Source organism: Coregonus lavaretus (assembly GCF_964263955.1).
Source record: "Coregonus lavaretus genome assembly, chromosome: 6".
In the NCBI taxonomy this organism is placed as follows: Eukaryota; Metazoa; Chordata; class Actinopteri; order Salmoniformes; family Salmonidae; genus Coregonus; species Coregonus lavaretus.
In genome coordinates this window covers 34,368,731-34,384,453 of record NC_139993.1, presented here as the reverse complement: position 1 = coordinate 34,384,453, position 15,723 = coordinate 34,368,731, and the positions used below count along the sequence as shown (strand labels likewise).

Genomic DNA, 15,723 nt, shown 5'->3' with positions numbered 1-15,723 from the left:
GCCGGCGTTGTAAACACTATTGTTAATGATCTTTGATTTTAAGCCCTATTCAAAACAGCTGAGAATGTTCCCAAGGTAGGCAATGGACTGTAGTGTTTGAATTGGCTAAATTGTGTTAACAATGTTTCTCGTTGTGTTTTCTGTACTTATTTATATTTTTGTTTTTAATTGTCAAAGTTACTTCGGCAGGTAAAGTATGCTGTTTGTTATCCACAAACCTCAGGCCACTATCACAGAGTAGCCTACAGTGTGACGACAGCAGCGGAAATATCTGCTTTCGATTCAAAATGGCAGCGTCTATCAGGAAGTGAAGAAAACAACTGAAAATAATAAGTTGGATCAAATTCCTTGTTTCGGTTCATTTAACTCAGGAATTCGATTGAAAACATAAGTGCGAACGGAGCTGGGGTTTAGAATAAGTAATACATTCGTGGTAAGTTTAATTTAAGCGTTTCATACAGCTAAAACACGGCGCGAGCGACACATCGGCAGCTAACGTTAGCTAGCTAGTTAGCTACTGTTAGCTATCAATTCCGGGCTCGAGCCTTCTTGTCAAGCAGCTTGATTTTAGCTAGCTTGGTAGTCAGGCTAGCTTAAGTCGTCGCACTTTGATAGCACCAATTTGTTTAGCTAGGTAACATTGGTGAATGTGTAAGTTCTATTTATTTCATAGTTAATGCTGCTGAAATGTTGTCAAATGTCCATGTTTTTGTTTGTTGAGGTTCGCAAAGTTCTCAATTTGTTTTACTATCGTTATCTCTAGCCAGCTACTATTGCTAACGCTTTGTGGTACTAACTAGCTTAGCTAGCACCTTGGCTTGGCTATAGGTAGCTAGCTAGCTATATCTGTCTTTGCACTGCTTAGTTAGCTAACCTAGAGAGTGGAGTAGGTGGAAGAGCAAGTGGCGATGCATATGTCACTAGTTTGCCTGGATTGTAGCTCACGGACAGCTGTGAGGAGGCATTGACCCCTTCAGGTTTAGTCTTATCTGAGTAACGTTATGTGTAAAACTATTGGAACTTTATAGGCCTAACTGTATAAATGTTAGCTATTGTGCCTGCCTGCCTGCCATTGATACCACTATTTATTTATTTTTAAAAATGGAGCTATATACAGAGAATACCAGATCAGTGTGCAGAGGTATTTGAGGTAGATACTGTATCTACCTGAAGGAAGGGTAAAGTAACTAGGCATCTGGATATATTGTAATAAGAGTAAAATAAAGAACAGAGTATCAACAGCAAATGATGAGTGTTAAAGTGTGTGTATGTGTGTTTGTTGCTCGTATGCCTGTTTGTGTTGTCGGTATGTGTGTGGAAGTGTCAGTGTTGTGTGTGTGTGCATATATGGTCTAGTGCAGGGGTCTCCAACAGGTAGATCGCGAGCTACCAATAGCTCGTCAAGCAATTCTGAAAGTACATACATTTTTTTCACGTGTTCCATCGCATACTGTCATAAACATAAAGCTCCCGACTACTATCCAATCAATTTTTATTTGCCACATAGCTGAATACTGAATACTTGCGGGGGCACCGTTCATTGAGGTAATATGTACATGTGGGTAGAGTTAAAGTGACTATGCATAGATAATAAACAGAGTAGCAGCAGCGTAAAAGAGGGGGTGGGGTGGGGGGGGGGACAATGCAAATAGTCCGGGTAGCCATTATTAGCTGTTCAGGAGTCTTATGGCTTGGGGGTAGAAGCTGTTAAGAAGCCTTTTGGACCTAGACTTTGCAAATCAAAGCCACATTGACATTATCCCACTCCTGTTTAGCCACTATTGGCTTAAAAAGCCAAACCTAACACAATATCTGCCAATTAATTTCCAGCAATATTGCCTATGTCTGTCTATTTGGTGCGCACATTTGTTTATCACTCCGAGTGTAGCCAATTAGCGATTCTAATGATAACCGTTTTGTTGGTAGACAGACTTTACCCCAAAACTCCGCTCCAGTCATTACCACGAGCCCGTTCTCCCCAATTAAGGTGCCACCTTGCATAATGATCTGCATGTCATTGTGTCAGTAAGGGGAAAACACTGCATGAAACCTTCATTACTCTTCAGTTAACACACACTCTCTCCCTTCCTTCTTCACACACACTCTGTCTCACGCTCCCAACTTTAAAAATGTTATGCACCAAACAGAATTTAAGGAACACCAGCAAGAAATATCTATTTTTTTATATAGTTTAGGCTTACATTAGGCCTATATGAATCCTACCTTTTGAAGCACATCTCATGAGTAGATCCTTTTCCTTTCTTCCTGTACTAGTCAAATCTGCCTAAACCTACTGTCAAGTTACCAGGTTGTTACCTAGCTAAGTAACATGACTGAACAATGTTGTTTGTTATCAAACCAATAATTAGCGACCCAGGATTAGTTTAAACCGGCCCGCAACATGGTTTGTGAAATTATATAAAATGTGCGTGAATCTCTGGCAATATGGGTCATATTTTTTTAGCTGTTTAGGCTAGAGACAAGCCGTTTTCTTTGTTGTAAAGCTGCAAGCATGCCTGTCGCGAAGCGTTCAATTTTCCCTCTCTGACACTGAGGCCGCATTACAGTGAACTTCCAAAGTCTACTCAGATTGGTCTGTGCTCTAGGTTATAACAGGTGATGAAATGATACAATGTATCGACATTGCTCGCTTTGTGCGCTGCTCCAATGTAACAAATGTACAAATCTAACAACAGAAGACTAATCAGGGTCTGGGTCTGCATCCCGCTCGCCATCACGGCTAAATTATATTTAAAAAATAAAATAAATCAACTGACTGTGAAGAGTGGACGGAGAGAAGTGAGTGAGGTGTGGGCTGGTAAGGGATGCGGCTGTCTGATTACAGCTGCCACAAGTGGTATTCTATGCGCATGAAAGTGAAGTGGATATTATTGGACATGTGCATACAAGAGACTAGTGACTGTTGCTAAAATTCAACTGAATTTATTAACAAAACTGACTTTCTAAACATTTTATAACATGCGCCAGCCGATTCTTTAGAACGGTAGTGCTGAAAAAGTTGCTAGTATCATATGAAACGATACTAAGGTATTCTAAAATGTTTTGGTACCGTGGTATTAACGTGGTACTGGTATGCCGTTCAACACTAATTGAGAGTAAAAACAACAACTTCTAAAACCAGGAAAAATAAAACAGAGAACAGAATTCCGGAAAATACAAATAAATATTTTATGGGGCCCCCTTAGAGTTGTTTTATTAACCATTATTTTACCGGGTATATTGACAGAAAACGCATCTCTTATACCCAAGACGCAGGGTAAAGAAGAATGTATCTATTTGAAAGTTATCTAAAAAATGTGTAGCTTGCGACATATTTCATAAAAGTAGCTCTCATGCTACAAAAAGGTTGGAGACCCCTGGTCTAGTGAGTGTGCGTAGGGTCAGTGCAAGATAGTCAGTGCAGATACTTCGCATACCGTTAATTGACTATTAACCATCTGGCTATTTAGCAGTCTTATGGCTTGGGGGTAGAAGCTGTCTCTGAGCCTGTTGGCCCGAGAGCCGATGCTCCTGTACCGTTTTCCGAACGGTAGCAGAGTGAACAGTTTATGGCTTGGGTGGCTGGCGTCTTTGGCCATTTTTCAAGCCTTTTAGTCAAATAAAGATTGTTATACAAGCTGTTTAGTCTGTGTTTTATAAATGTGCAATAAGCATAAAACAATTATATAAGGAATTGGCAACTCATTCTGAGAAATAAGGTAGGCCACTTGATTTCAACATCTGAACAAAGTGGACAGGCTAACAGTTGGAGATGGACAGAAGGTTGGGTTCATAACAATTCAACTGTTTTGCCTTGTTAGCTGAATTCAGAGCTTGTGAAATTATACCTACATCCAAGTTGGCTAAACTTGAAATATAAATATTAGCTGGCTACTCACTAGCACGTGTGCTTGAGAGATTGTTTATGAGACCGGTGTTAATTTTCTATAATGCCCGCTACATTATTAGTGAATGTGCATTATGCATGGTTCTGGTTACATTTGTAAAAAAAAACATTTGCATTTTTATAGACAGACCTGAAAGCCAGATCAGTGATTATTGCAACAACAAAAAAATAGATATGACTTTTAGGCCATATCGCCCAGCCCTAGTGTGGACCATATTAAGTCCTTATTGATTGTGGACGCCAAGGAACTCATAATCTCTCGACCCGCTCCACAACAGCTCCGTCGATGTGGATGGAGGCGTGCTCTACCCTCTTTCTCCTGTAGTCCACGATCAGCTCCTTGATCTTACTGACGTTGAGGGAGAGATTGTTGTTCTGGCACCATACTGCTAAGTCTCTGACCTCCTCCCTGTAGGCTGACACATCGCCGTCGGTAATCAGGCCTACCACCATCGTGTCGTCAGCAAATTCGATGATGGTGTTGGAGTCGTGTGTGGCCACCCAGTTGCGGGTGAACAGGGAGTACAGGAGAGGACTAAGCACACACCCCTGAGGGCCCCCCGTGTTGAGGGTCAGTGTGGCGGAGGTGTTGTTGCCTACCCTCACTACCTGGGGCCAGCCCGTCAGAAAGTCCAGGATCCAGTTCCAGAGGGAGGGGTTCAGTCCCAGGGTCCCTAGCTTGGTGATGTGCTTGGAGGGGGCTATGGTTTTGAACGCTGAGCTGTAGTCTATGAACAACATTCTCACAGTTATTTCCCCTCTTGTCCAGGTGGGAGAGGGCAGTGTGAAGTGCAATTGAGATTGCGTCATCTTTGGATCTGGGGCGGTATGTGAATTTGAGTGGGTTTGGGATGATGGTGTTTGTCATGACCAGCATTTCAAAGCACTTCATAATTACAAATGAGAGTGCTGCAGGGCGATAGTCATTTAGACAGGGTACCTTGGAGCTCTTGGGAACAGGGACAATGGTGGCCAGCTTGAAACATGTTGGGATTACAGACTGGGACAAGGAGATATTGAAAATGTCTGTGAAGACACTTGCCAGCTGGTCTGCGCATGCTTCGAGAACGCACCCTAGTATTCCCTCTGGCCCGGAGGCCTTGTGATTGTTAACCTGTTTAAACGTTTTCCTCACATCGGTCACGGAGAGCGAGATCACACAGTCATCCAGTCAAAAACAGGGTCTTTCACGCAAGGCACAGTGTTATATTACTTGAAGCGAGCATAAAAGGAATTTAGCTCATTTGGTAGTTCTGGCTGGCAGTTGAGATTGAACCTCATCTTACCCTTTCTCTGTATTCCTTGAAGGTACAAGTAAGTGTAATTGACCATGAATAACTCAAATGACCATTCTCTTACAAATCTGTAGCCACTTAACACAATTTCTTCCCCAGGAGAGTACAATTGCCACAGTCACTTCGCTGTCTGCAGGATAGTCAGGGAAAATGCTAACCTTGACACAGGTTGCCATGGCTATTTTTCCAATTAAGTAATTTCCCCTTGTGAGTGATGCTATTTACTGATTGCGAAGTGAATAATATGCTGTGTTGCTAAGCTTCCTGACTATCCAGTGACGTGGTCACTGGCCTTGGTGTTGTGAATGTCTAACCCCCTCTCTCTCGTTCCCCATGGCCACTGGATCTTAATGGCAGCAGACAGGCTGTTTAACTATTGGAGTGTCATGCAGGAATAGGCCTACTGAGTGAAAACCACAAGCTTCCGCACTCTCCTCTTTTCTCGGGTGGCAGTGCACCCCAGAGCTCGATCAATAGACACCGGTTCTCTTCATGACGACGTGTTGACATCATGTCATTGTAAAACAAATCTACTCCACTGTTCTTATTTTGGCATGTCCTGTGAAACAGCGGTGTTGACGAAATTGATCTTACATGAAGAATAAATGCAAAATGTTGAGTTCTTTGTATTGAAGATACAAACTGTTAGAACCAAAATCATAATGCTCATTGATGTCTTGCTGCTAGGCTGAATGAGTTGAGCCACAGCCTTGCTCCCGGTCACTGTGCCCCAGAGTGGGGGTGCTCTCTTCTCCTTTCCCCTCCCCCTTGTGTCAGTAAGTGCACTCCAGCTCCACCAGTTCTGCCGGGCTCGGAAGGGCACAAGGTTCAGTTGTTGTCGAGCGCAGGCAGGAGTAACAGAAGGGATGGAGAGCAGGGTCGAGCAATGCTGTGATTTAATGCACCCAAACAGCCCAACATATACTTTTCGTGCTACCACCACTCTCTCCCCTCCAGCCGGAGCTAGTGATACATTACATTTATGACCTCTGGGCTGATTTGAGCAAGAGTGAAAAATGTAGAGTGGAGGAGGGAGGAGCAGAGAAAGGGTGGTAGTAGTAGTGAGGGGAGTCAGGGTTGGGTAATGGGTTTGACTATTCCAGCCGTTCCTGGAATCTGGCCCTCATTAGGTAATGGTCATGTATTAAACATGAACTTGATCCAGCAAAGCCATGGTTTTTATCAGTCAAGACACTGAGCCTTTTCTGGTTGGCTATGTCCTATGTGTGTCTCGGCTACATAAGAGCCATTCTGAAGATGATTGAAATGCAGGAGAGCGTGCTCAATGCTGTGCCTTTCAGTAGGTTGTGGAAAGCTGAGGAGTATGTCAACATCCTTCTCTGAAAAGCAAACATTGTAATTTCAACATGGGACTGATCCAGGAAGGAAATATGAGGGAAGTATTAACAACCACATTGATGGATGAAGATTAATAACATATGTGTCATTGTCCAAGCTAGCCTAGATTGTGTGCAGTGAAATTTAAGATGTCTAATTTAACACACACCCAACAACAAATAAGGTATTTATGAAGTACCTGGAAATGTATCCATAGCATGAGGAGTATTTGCATTCAGAAATGTCAAAAAATCCCTACAGAAATAGATAATTGCAAATTAGCTGCCATTTCTCATATTCTCTCATTATGTGTGTGTAAAAACTGCAGAGCGGGGCTGTTTTCATTAGTTAATTTATGGAGAAAGATTAGTGTAGTGCTGCTGGTGCAGGGAATTGTAAATCTTGTGTGGATGGTTTAAGTCAACTCGCTCAGATCTGAATATGTGCTTTAGCGTACTCGTCTGCGTGACGACAGTCACTGGGGGAGTTGTCTTAATCACATACAGATCTGGGACCAGGCTAGTGTTATGCTACTGTATGTGACATAAGTGCTCTCTTCTCTCTGACTTGGTGAAAGAGGAGCTTATCGCTCTATGATTCCTCTCCCTGGTGCTGGATCCCTTGGGGCCAATTGGAATGAACATTCTCAGGAGATTATCTCGTGTTTGATTTGGGAGTATTATCTCCAACTCACTTTTAACCCCACCTCGGGTTGAGCTCTCCTATGTAGGAGAAAATGTAATACACTACATGACCAAAAGTATGTGGACACCTGCTCGTCGAACATCTCATGGCATTAATATGGAGTTGGTCCCCCCTTTGCTGCTATAACAGCCTCTACTCTTCTGGGAAGGCTTTCCACTAGATGTTGGAACATTGCTGCAGGAACTTCCTTCCATTTAGACACAAGCATTAGTGAGGTCAGGCACTGATGTTGGCAGGTTAGGCCTGGCTCGCAGTCAGCGTTCCAATTAATCACAAAGGTGTTCGATGGGGTTGGGGTCAGCGCTCTGTGCAGGCCAGTCAAGTTCTTCCACACCGATCTCGACAAACAATTTTTGTATGGACCTTGCTTTGTGCATGGGGGCATTGTCATGCTGAAACAGGAAAGGGCCTTCCACAAAGTTGGAAGCACAGAATCGTCTAGAATGTAATTGTATGCTGTAGCGTTAAGATTTCCCTTCACTGGAACCAAGGGGCCTAGCCCGAACCATGAAAAACAGCCCCAAACTGTTATTCCTCCTCCACCAAACTTTACAGTTGGCACTGCATTCGGGCAGGTAGTGTTCTCATGGCATCCGCCAAACCCAGATTCGTCCGTCGGACTACCAGATGGTGAAGCGTGATTCATCACTCCAGAGAACGTGTTTCCACTGCTCCAGAGTCCAATGACAGCGAATTTTACACCTCTGCAGTCGACGCTTGGCATTGTGCATGGTGATCTTAGGCTTGTGTGCGGCTGCTCAGCCATGGAAACCCATTTCATGAAGCTCCCGATGAACAGTTGCTTCCAGAGGCAGTTTGGAACTCGGTAGTAAGTATTGTAACTGAGGACAGGCGATTTTTACGCTCTACGCGCTTCAGCACTCGGCTGTCCCGTTCTGTGAGCTTGTGTGGCCTATCACTTCGCGGCTGAGCCATTGTTGTTCCTAGACGTCTCCACTTCACATTAACAGCACTTACAGTTGGCCGGGGCAGCTCTAGCAGGGCAGAAATTTGACAAACTGACTTGTTGAAAGTCACTGAGCTCTTCAGTAAGGCCATTCTACTGGCAGTGTTTGTCTATGGAGATTGCATGGCTGCGTGCTGGATTTTATACACCTGTCAGCAACGCGTGTGGCTGAAATAGCCGAATCCACTAATTTGAAGGGGTGTCCACATACTTTTGTATTTAGCCTTGTGGTGACAGCTTCAACAATCCCTTATTTTTAGAGGATGAAGTCTTGGAATATAATATTACACCAAGAAATCTTGAAATACTGTCGTGTCTGTAGATGCGTATCTGTGTATGTCTGAGAAGGGAATGGATCACTGTGGGCACGTCAGGCTCTGTCTGAGGCTCCCAAGAGAGCGGAACAGAAACCAGATGAGTCCCCTTAACAGCTGTCCACTGTAGGAAGCAGCTATCTTGAAAGCAAAAATACCCAGTCAGACTGGCACCAGATGCGCTAAAGCTTAACATTGTGATAGTTGTGTGTTTGGAGTTGGGTGGAGGATGTGAGGGATAGAGAGACTTGTAGGTGTTGCTGCTTGCAAAATCCACACATGCTAGCTAGTCTAAACCAAAGAAAATAATGTAAGTACAGTTACAGAATGCAGGGAGTGGTCTGCGGGCTTGGAGATAGGCCTTGTAGCCAAGACATCTTGTGCAGCTTTTAGTCCACCCCCAGCTTTCCCATCTCTTTCAGTAGTTTGTCATTCCAGCCACACTTCCTCAGCCTCTGTCTACAGCCAAGCCATGTCCCCAGAGCACTCCAAATGTCATAGGTGGTGACCGATTCCTCTAAACTCTTGCCTCACCTTGTCAAGCTTCAATGCATCGCAGTAGCTTTATTAGATCTTATCCTTTCACATAAATATTTGTATTGGTCTTTATTCCACAGATAAAGCGCCAATATTAGAATGAACAAATACGTAATTTGCAGTCATTTATTTATGTTTTCAATGGTTACCTGAAGAGGGCGCTCTACGAGCTGCTCATTGAACATTATTCAGTCCTAAGTCAAGACGTGAGCGAGAGTAGGCATCAGGGCCTAAAATTAACACCTGCCAAATGTGGTTAGATTTTGGCATTTGGGGTTAAGATGTTTATTTCACCAGCCACGTTGGCGGGTGGTCAGGGCTCCACAGTGTGAGCATTTCTGAATAAAAATAGTCAAGTATGAACACATTCATAGTAAAATAAATGCTGCAGTAGCTGTTATGTTTCATAGCTGGTAAATTAATCGCACAAAGTTAAAGAACTACAAATCCTATATAGCCTATTCCACCTCGCGCTGCAACATTCTGGCTGGGGGCTGTGCGCACGTGAAGAGCTGAGTGAAAGATTCATTTTTAGAAGTGCTGTGCACAGGCATAAAAGTTGGACTAATTTACTTTAACGAAAGTCTACTGAAGTGAGACTGTCCTTGTGTTTCTTGGCTCTTTACATTGTTTTGTTCACAAGCTAGGTTGTATTTCTATGTTTGAGTTTCATCTGCTAGGGAAGAGAAGACATCGCTTCTACAAGTCAGACTCAATCTCACAGGCACAAACATGACTCAAGTCGTGCTACCACGGTAACCTCCCGCCCTTAAAGGAACAGGTGAATATTTTTATCTCATCTACATTTCATTTACATTTTAGTCATTTAGCAGACGCTCTTATCCAGAGCGACTTACATTATATATATTTTTTATATAATGTAAGTCGTGTCCCCCCGTGGGCATCTGTGATATTTGGGATTAAAGACTCTGGTCACAAAAAATGTAATTATTCAATATACCGCGTAAGTTACTTCTTACTAGTAATACATGCACAGTGGGGGAAAAAAGTATTTAGTCAGCCACCAATTGTGCAAGTTCTCCCACTTAAAAAGATGAGAGAGGCCTGTAATTTTCATCATAGGTACACGTCAACTATGACAGACAAATTGATGAAAAATCCAGAAAATCACATTGTAGGATTTTTAATGAATTTATTTGCAAATTATGGTGGAAAATAAGTATTTGGTCACCTACAAACAAGCAAGATTTCTGGCTCTCACAGACCTGTAACTTCTTCTTTAAGAGGCTCCTCTGTCCTCCACTCGTTATCTGTATTAATGGCACCTGTTTGAACTTGTTATCAGTATAAAAGACACCTGTCCACAACCTCAAACAGTCACACTCCAAACTCCACTATGGCCAAGACCAAAGAGCTGTCAAAGGACACCAGAAACAAAATTGTAGACCTGCACCAGGCTGGGAAGACTAAATCTGCAATAGGTAAGCAGCTTGGTTTGAAAAAATCAACTGTGGGAGCAATTATTAGGAAATGGAAGACATACAAGACCACTGATAATCTCCCTAGATCTGGGGCGCCACGCAAGATCTCACCCCGTGGGGTCAAAATGATCACAAGAACGGTGAGCAAAAATCCCAGAACCACACGGGGGGACCTAGTGAATGACCTGCAGAGAGCTGGGACCAAAGTAACAAAGCCTACCATCAGTAACACACTACGCCGCCAGGGACTCAAATCCTGCAGTGCCAGACGTGTCCCCCTGCTTAAGCCAGTACATGTCCAGGCCCGTCTGAAGTTTGCTAGAGTGTATTTGGATGATCCAGAAGAGGATTGGGAGAATGTCATATGGTCAGATGAAACCAAAATATAACTTTTTGGTAAAAACTCAACTCGTCGTGTTTGGAGGACAAAGAATGCTGAGTTGCATCCAAAGAACACCATACCTACTGTGAAGCATGGGGGTGGAAACATCATGCTTTGGGGCTGTTTTTCTGCAAAGGGACCAGGACGACTGATCCGTGTAAAGGAAAGAATGAATGGGGCTATGTATCGTGAGATTTTGAGTGAAAACCTCCTTCCGTCAGCAAGGGCATTGAAGATGAAACGTGGCTGGGTCTTTCAGCATGACAATGATCCCAAACACACCGCCCGGGCAACGAAGGAGTGGCTTCGTAAGAAGCATTTCAAGGTCCTGGAGTGGCCTAGCCAGTCTCCAGATCTCAACCCCATAGAAAATCTTTGGAGGGAGTTGAAAGTCTGTGTTGCCCAGCGACAAACCCCAAAACATCACTGCTCTAGAGGAGATCTGCATGGAGGAATGGGCCAAAATACCAGCAACAGTGTGTGAAAACCTTGTGAAGACTTACAGAAAACGTTTGACCTGTGTCATTGCCAACAAAGGGTATATAACAAAGTATTGAGAAACTTTTGTTATTGACCAAATACTTATTTTCCACCATAATTTGCAAATAAATTCATTTAAAAAATCCTACAATGTGATTTTCTGGAAAAAAATGTCTCATTTTGTCTGTCATAGTTGACGTGTACCTATGATGAAAATGACAGGCCTCTCATCTTTTTAAGTGGGAGAACTTGCACAATTGGTGGCTGACTAAATACCTTTTTTCCCCACTGTATTGTTTTAGAAACATTGCAAAGCATGTTAATTTTTTTTTGTGTGTTGGTGTAAATTTAGCGGGAAAAAAGTATTTTGTCTGGTACAAAAACGGAGTGGCTGGTAGATTTTTTAATCTACCTGCCACAGTGACGGTGGACCAAAAAGTAAATTTTATAACCTGGTAGGCATTGTGGTTTGACGGTGAGTAGCTTGCCACAGCCAGCGACAGCATATTTGAATAAGTAGGCCTAAATAATCAAAAGTACCCTTAGCCAAGCAAGCAGTCCAGTTCTCATCACATTCTCACTTAGTTAACGTTAGTTGGCTAGCTAGCCAGCAATGTAGGTAGGCTCTATAGACTGGTTAGCTGACAATGTCATGAAAACGATGCGTGCGCTTGAAATGGGACAAGGTCGTGTGTTGTTATGCTTCTGAATGGCCAGATAGCTAGCAACAATGAAAATAAACTGCCATGTGAGTTGTAAGTGGCTTGTTCTTGATGCCATGTCTTGTTTTTACTGATGTCACGTCTATACTAATATGGCAAAAATGTGCTAGCTAGCTAAATAACAACTAACAATGTATTTGAGAGACAAGTGCTCATTGTGCAACTTTATTAGTTATTCAATAAACATTGGAGACTAAATATAGTTTACATTGTTATCAAAAACCTAAACTAATCCTGTCTGTTTTCCCCATAGTTGCGCACACGTCGGTTTTGTTGCTAAACAACCAACCCGTCTATCTGTCCAGCAAGGTAGTTAGCCTAGCTAGCTGTACTTACTGTATAAGTGAACACTCATCCTTGATACAAAAATAACACCATTACTGTCTGGGCCTATTATGTTAGTGGGCTTAGTTCGTTTTATGAAATCTGCAAAAACCAAGACAGTTGGCGCAGATCTGTCATTCAAGCCATGTGCTTGCATTCATGATGAGATAAGATTGTTAGCTAGCGGTTGCCATGGTGATGGTGACTTGGTCAGACGTAATGTGAGCACTCCCCACGGATTTTGACTCCTACTCTCAAATTTCTCGATTTATGTCATAACTGTGAACAAACTGACTGACTAGTTATGCGACTTTTGTGTGTCAGGAAGATCTTTTTGTTTTTTGTATCAAAAAGTTTACATGAACTTTCTAGACCTTTTGCCAGCTAGTTAGCAAGCTGGCTAACCTGAGGTAAAATGATAGTGCATGTGCCTGTACGGACTGACTGAATACAACGGTGAGGACGTAAAACAAAAGGTAATTGACATTTGTCACAATCTAGCGCCCGCAAGGAGGGAAAGAGAGCTTACTTCGTGGGCCCTAGAGCATACATAGATGGGAAGGAAATACGACGCAAATGAAGAGAGAACATCTTTACCTAACCTTCGTTAGGTTTTTGACTTTACTTGCTCACCTGTTGTTTTTTTATCTTAGATTGTTGACATTGACTCAGACTATTTTTACATGATTGACACTGACATGTTGAGCATCATCCATTGACTGACATTTGACATTGGTTCATGGTAAAAATAAATAATGAAAAAAATAAGTTCAACGTTTCAGTACAGGTTCATATTGAATTAGAATTATATATGACATGTAATAATATGTTCCATTCCACGTATAAGAGAGAGGGAGTCAAATTTCCAATTCAGTTTAATAGTTAGTTAACTACTATTATTGTTACGAGTTACTCCTTATATCCATTAACACAACAGGTTTAGTCTTTTTAGTTATTGAAACTGCTGTAAAACAGTTCTTAGTTGGTAATGTTTGTGGTTATAACTCAAGAAATGCAAATGAAAAACTATTGGAAGATATGGAAGAGAATGCAAATTCACTCATAGATAATTTTCCAATTCAAAGCTGATATTTGGGGGAGACTTTAATATGGTTTTACACAATACCATAGACAGATATCCTCCTAGAGCACATGATTCATGTAATAGATTATCTGTATTCTGTAATTTGTATGAATGTTATTGATATATGGAGGTATAGAAAACCTATGGTAGAAGATTTCTCTTGGAGCAACAAACATTTCACTCTACAGTCCAGAATAGACTGATGGCTGATATCCATTGATTTAGAACCTAAAGTTGATCAAATTGAGATCTCACCTGCTATTTTAACAGATCATAAAGTCATCAAACTAAAACTGAATCTTTGTGATAGCTCACAGAAACGTTCAAATGTGGGTTATTGGAAATGTAAAAACACTCTTGCGATTTGAAGACTTCACAGCAAATGTAAATTATTTTATTGAAGAACACTGGACATTAGCCATTGATAATGATGAATATGGGAAATACTGAGAACTATTAAAGTTTAAGATTTGCAATGAGGCATGGCAAGGAACATGCATAAAAAAATAGATTAAGGATTGAAAGCATTGTCAGTGAAAGTACTTCCCTATCTGAACGTCAAAAAGAAGGTACAGAGTTCTATGATATTCAGTTACATAATCTGCAAAAATGAATTAGATGAAATGTACAAACAGAAGGCTAGAGGGGCTTTTGTTAGATCAAGAAGACAATGAATGGAGGAAGGCGAGAAGAATAGGGAGAGACATTCAGAAATTAATGTTTTAAGGAAACTAACAATTGATGGCATTTTAAGTGAAGCTAGTAAAATAATCTCTGCCTTTGTGGCTATTTTTTCCAGTAATCTTTAAAAACGGACTCCTCAACAGGGAAACTCAGAAATATTGCAGTCAATTATTAAACCAGTAACTGTAAATGAGGAGTTCAAAACTAAATGTTCAAAAAGTATAACTATAGATTAAATCAAAATGGGGATTAAAATAAAATAAAAAAATAAAAATCCCCGGGCAATGATGGGTTAACGGCAGAGTTTTACAAAGCCTTTATTGATAACATTGCAACATTTTGTCTAGTAGTTTATGATGAATCTATTCAAAAGCAAAACTTGCCCCCTTCCGTAAAGCAGGGTCTGCTAACCATCATACGTAAGCCTCACAAGGACCCTTTGCTTATTGATAATTGGCGACCGAATAATTATTATATGGTACTCGCCTCTATTTAAGCAAAGCGTTTAAAATTTGGCTTGCATTATTACTGAATCACAGTGTGGTTTCATGAAAGGGTGGCACATTTCGAACAACATATGATTAGTGCTGGATATGGTTCAATATAATTAAATATTTGATGGTGGTCCTAGGATTTTATTTTTAGATTTCCGGAAGGCCTTTGATACTGTAAGCCATACGTTTATTTTTGATACCCTCCACTTTTTTAAATTTGGAGATTTCTTTATTAAATCAATAAGAACCCCATACATTGGAAATAATAGTTCTGAAAAACTTGCCAATGGTACATCACCTAGATTTGAAGTCCACAGAGGAGTTAGACAAGGTTGCCCAATTAGTCCATTCCTCTACCTTTTGACAACTCAAGTTTTACATCTACTCCTATCCCAGAATTCCTTTACAGGTATTAAGATAGATGAAAGGAAGTGTTTTGCTGACTAAGGCTTGTCTAGGGCCACAGTATTTTCCACATTTTGTTACATTACAGCCTTATTCTAAAATGGCTTCAATTAATGTTTTTCCTCATCTACACACAATACACCATATTGACAAAGCGAAAACAGTTTTTTAGAAAAATATGACATTTACATAAGTATTCAGACCTTTTACTCAGTACTTTGTTGAAGCACCTTTGGCAGCGATTACAGCCTCATCTTCTCGGGTATGACGCTACAAGCTTGGCACACCTGTATTTGAGGAGTTAATCCCATTATTCTCTGCAGATCCTCTCAAGCTCTGTCAGATTGGATGGGAAGCGTCGCTGCACAGCTATTTTCAGGTCTCTCCAGAGATGTTAGATCGGCTTCAATTCCGGGCTCTGGCTGGGCCAATCAAGGACATTCAGAGACTTGTCCCGAAGCCACTCCTGTGTTATCTTGGCTGTGTGCTTAAGGTCATTGTCCTGTTGGATGGTGAACTTTCGCCCCAGTCTGAGGTCCTGAGCGCGCTGGAGCAGGTTTTCATCAAGGATCTCTCTATACTTTGCTCCGTTCATCTTCCCCTCGGTCCTGACTAGTCTCCCAGTCCCTGCCGCTGAAAAACA

The 15,723-nt window shown here is 41.7% G+C and overlaps 1 protein-coding gene across 1 annotated transcript in view; it reads left to right on the top strand.

The window, feature by feature from the left end:
• Positions 1 to 273: 273 nt before the first annotated feature.
• sbno2b (strawberry notch homolog 2b) overlaps positions 274 to 15,723 on the top strand; it is a 128,809-nt gene continuing 113,359 nt past the window's right edge. Inside the window, exon 1 of the mRNA XM_084163352.1 lies at positions 274 to 433. The gene's annotated coding sequence lies outside the window, so the exon portion shown is untranslated. The remainder of the gene's footprint in view (positions 434 to 15,723) is intronic.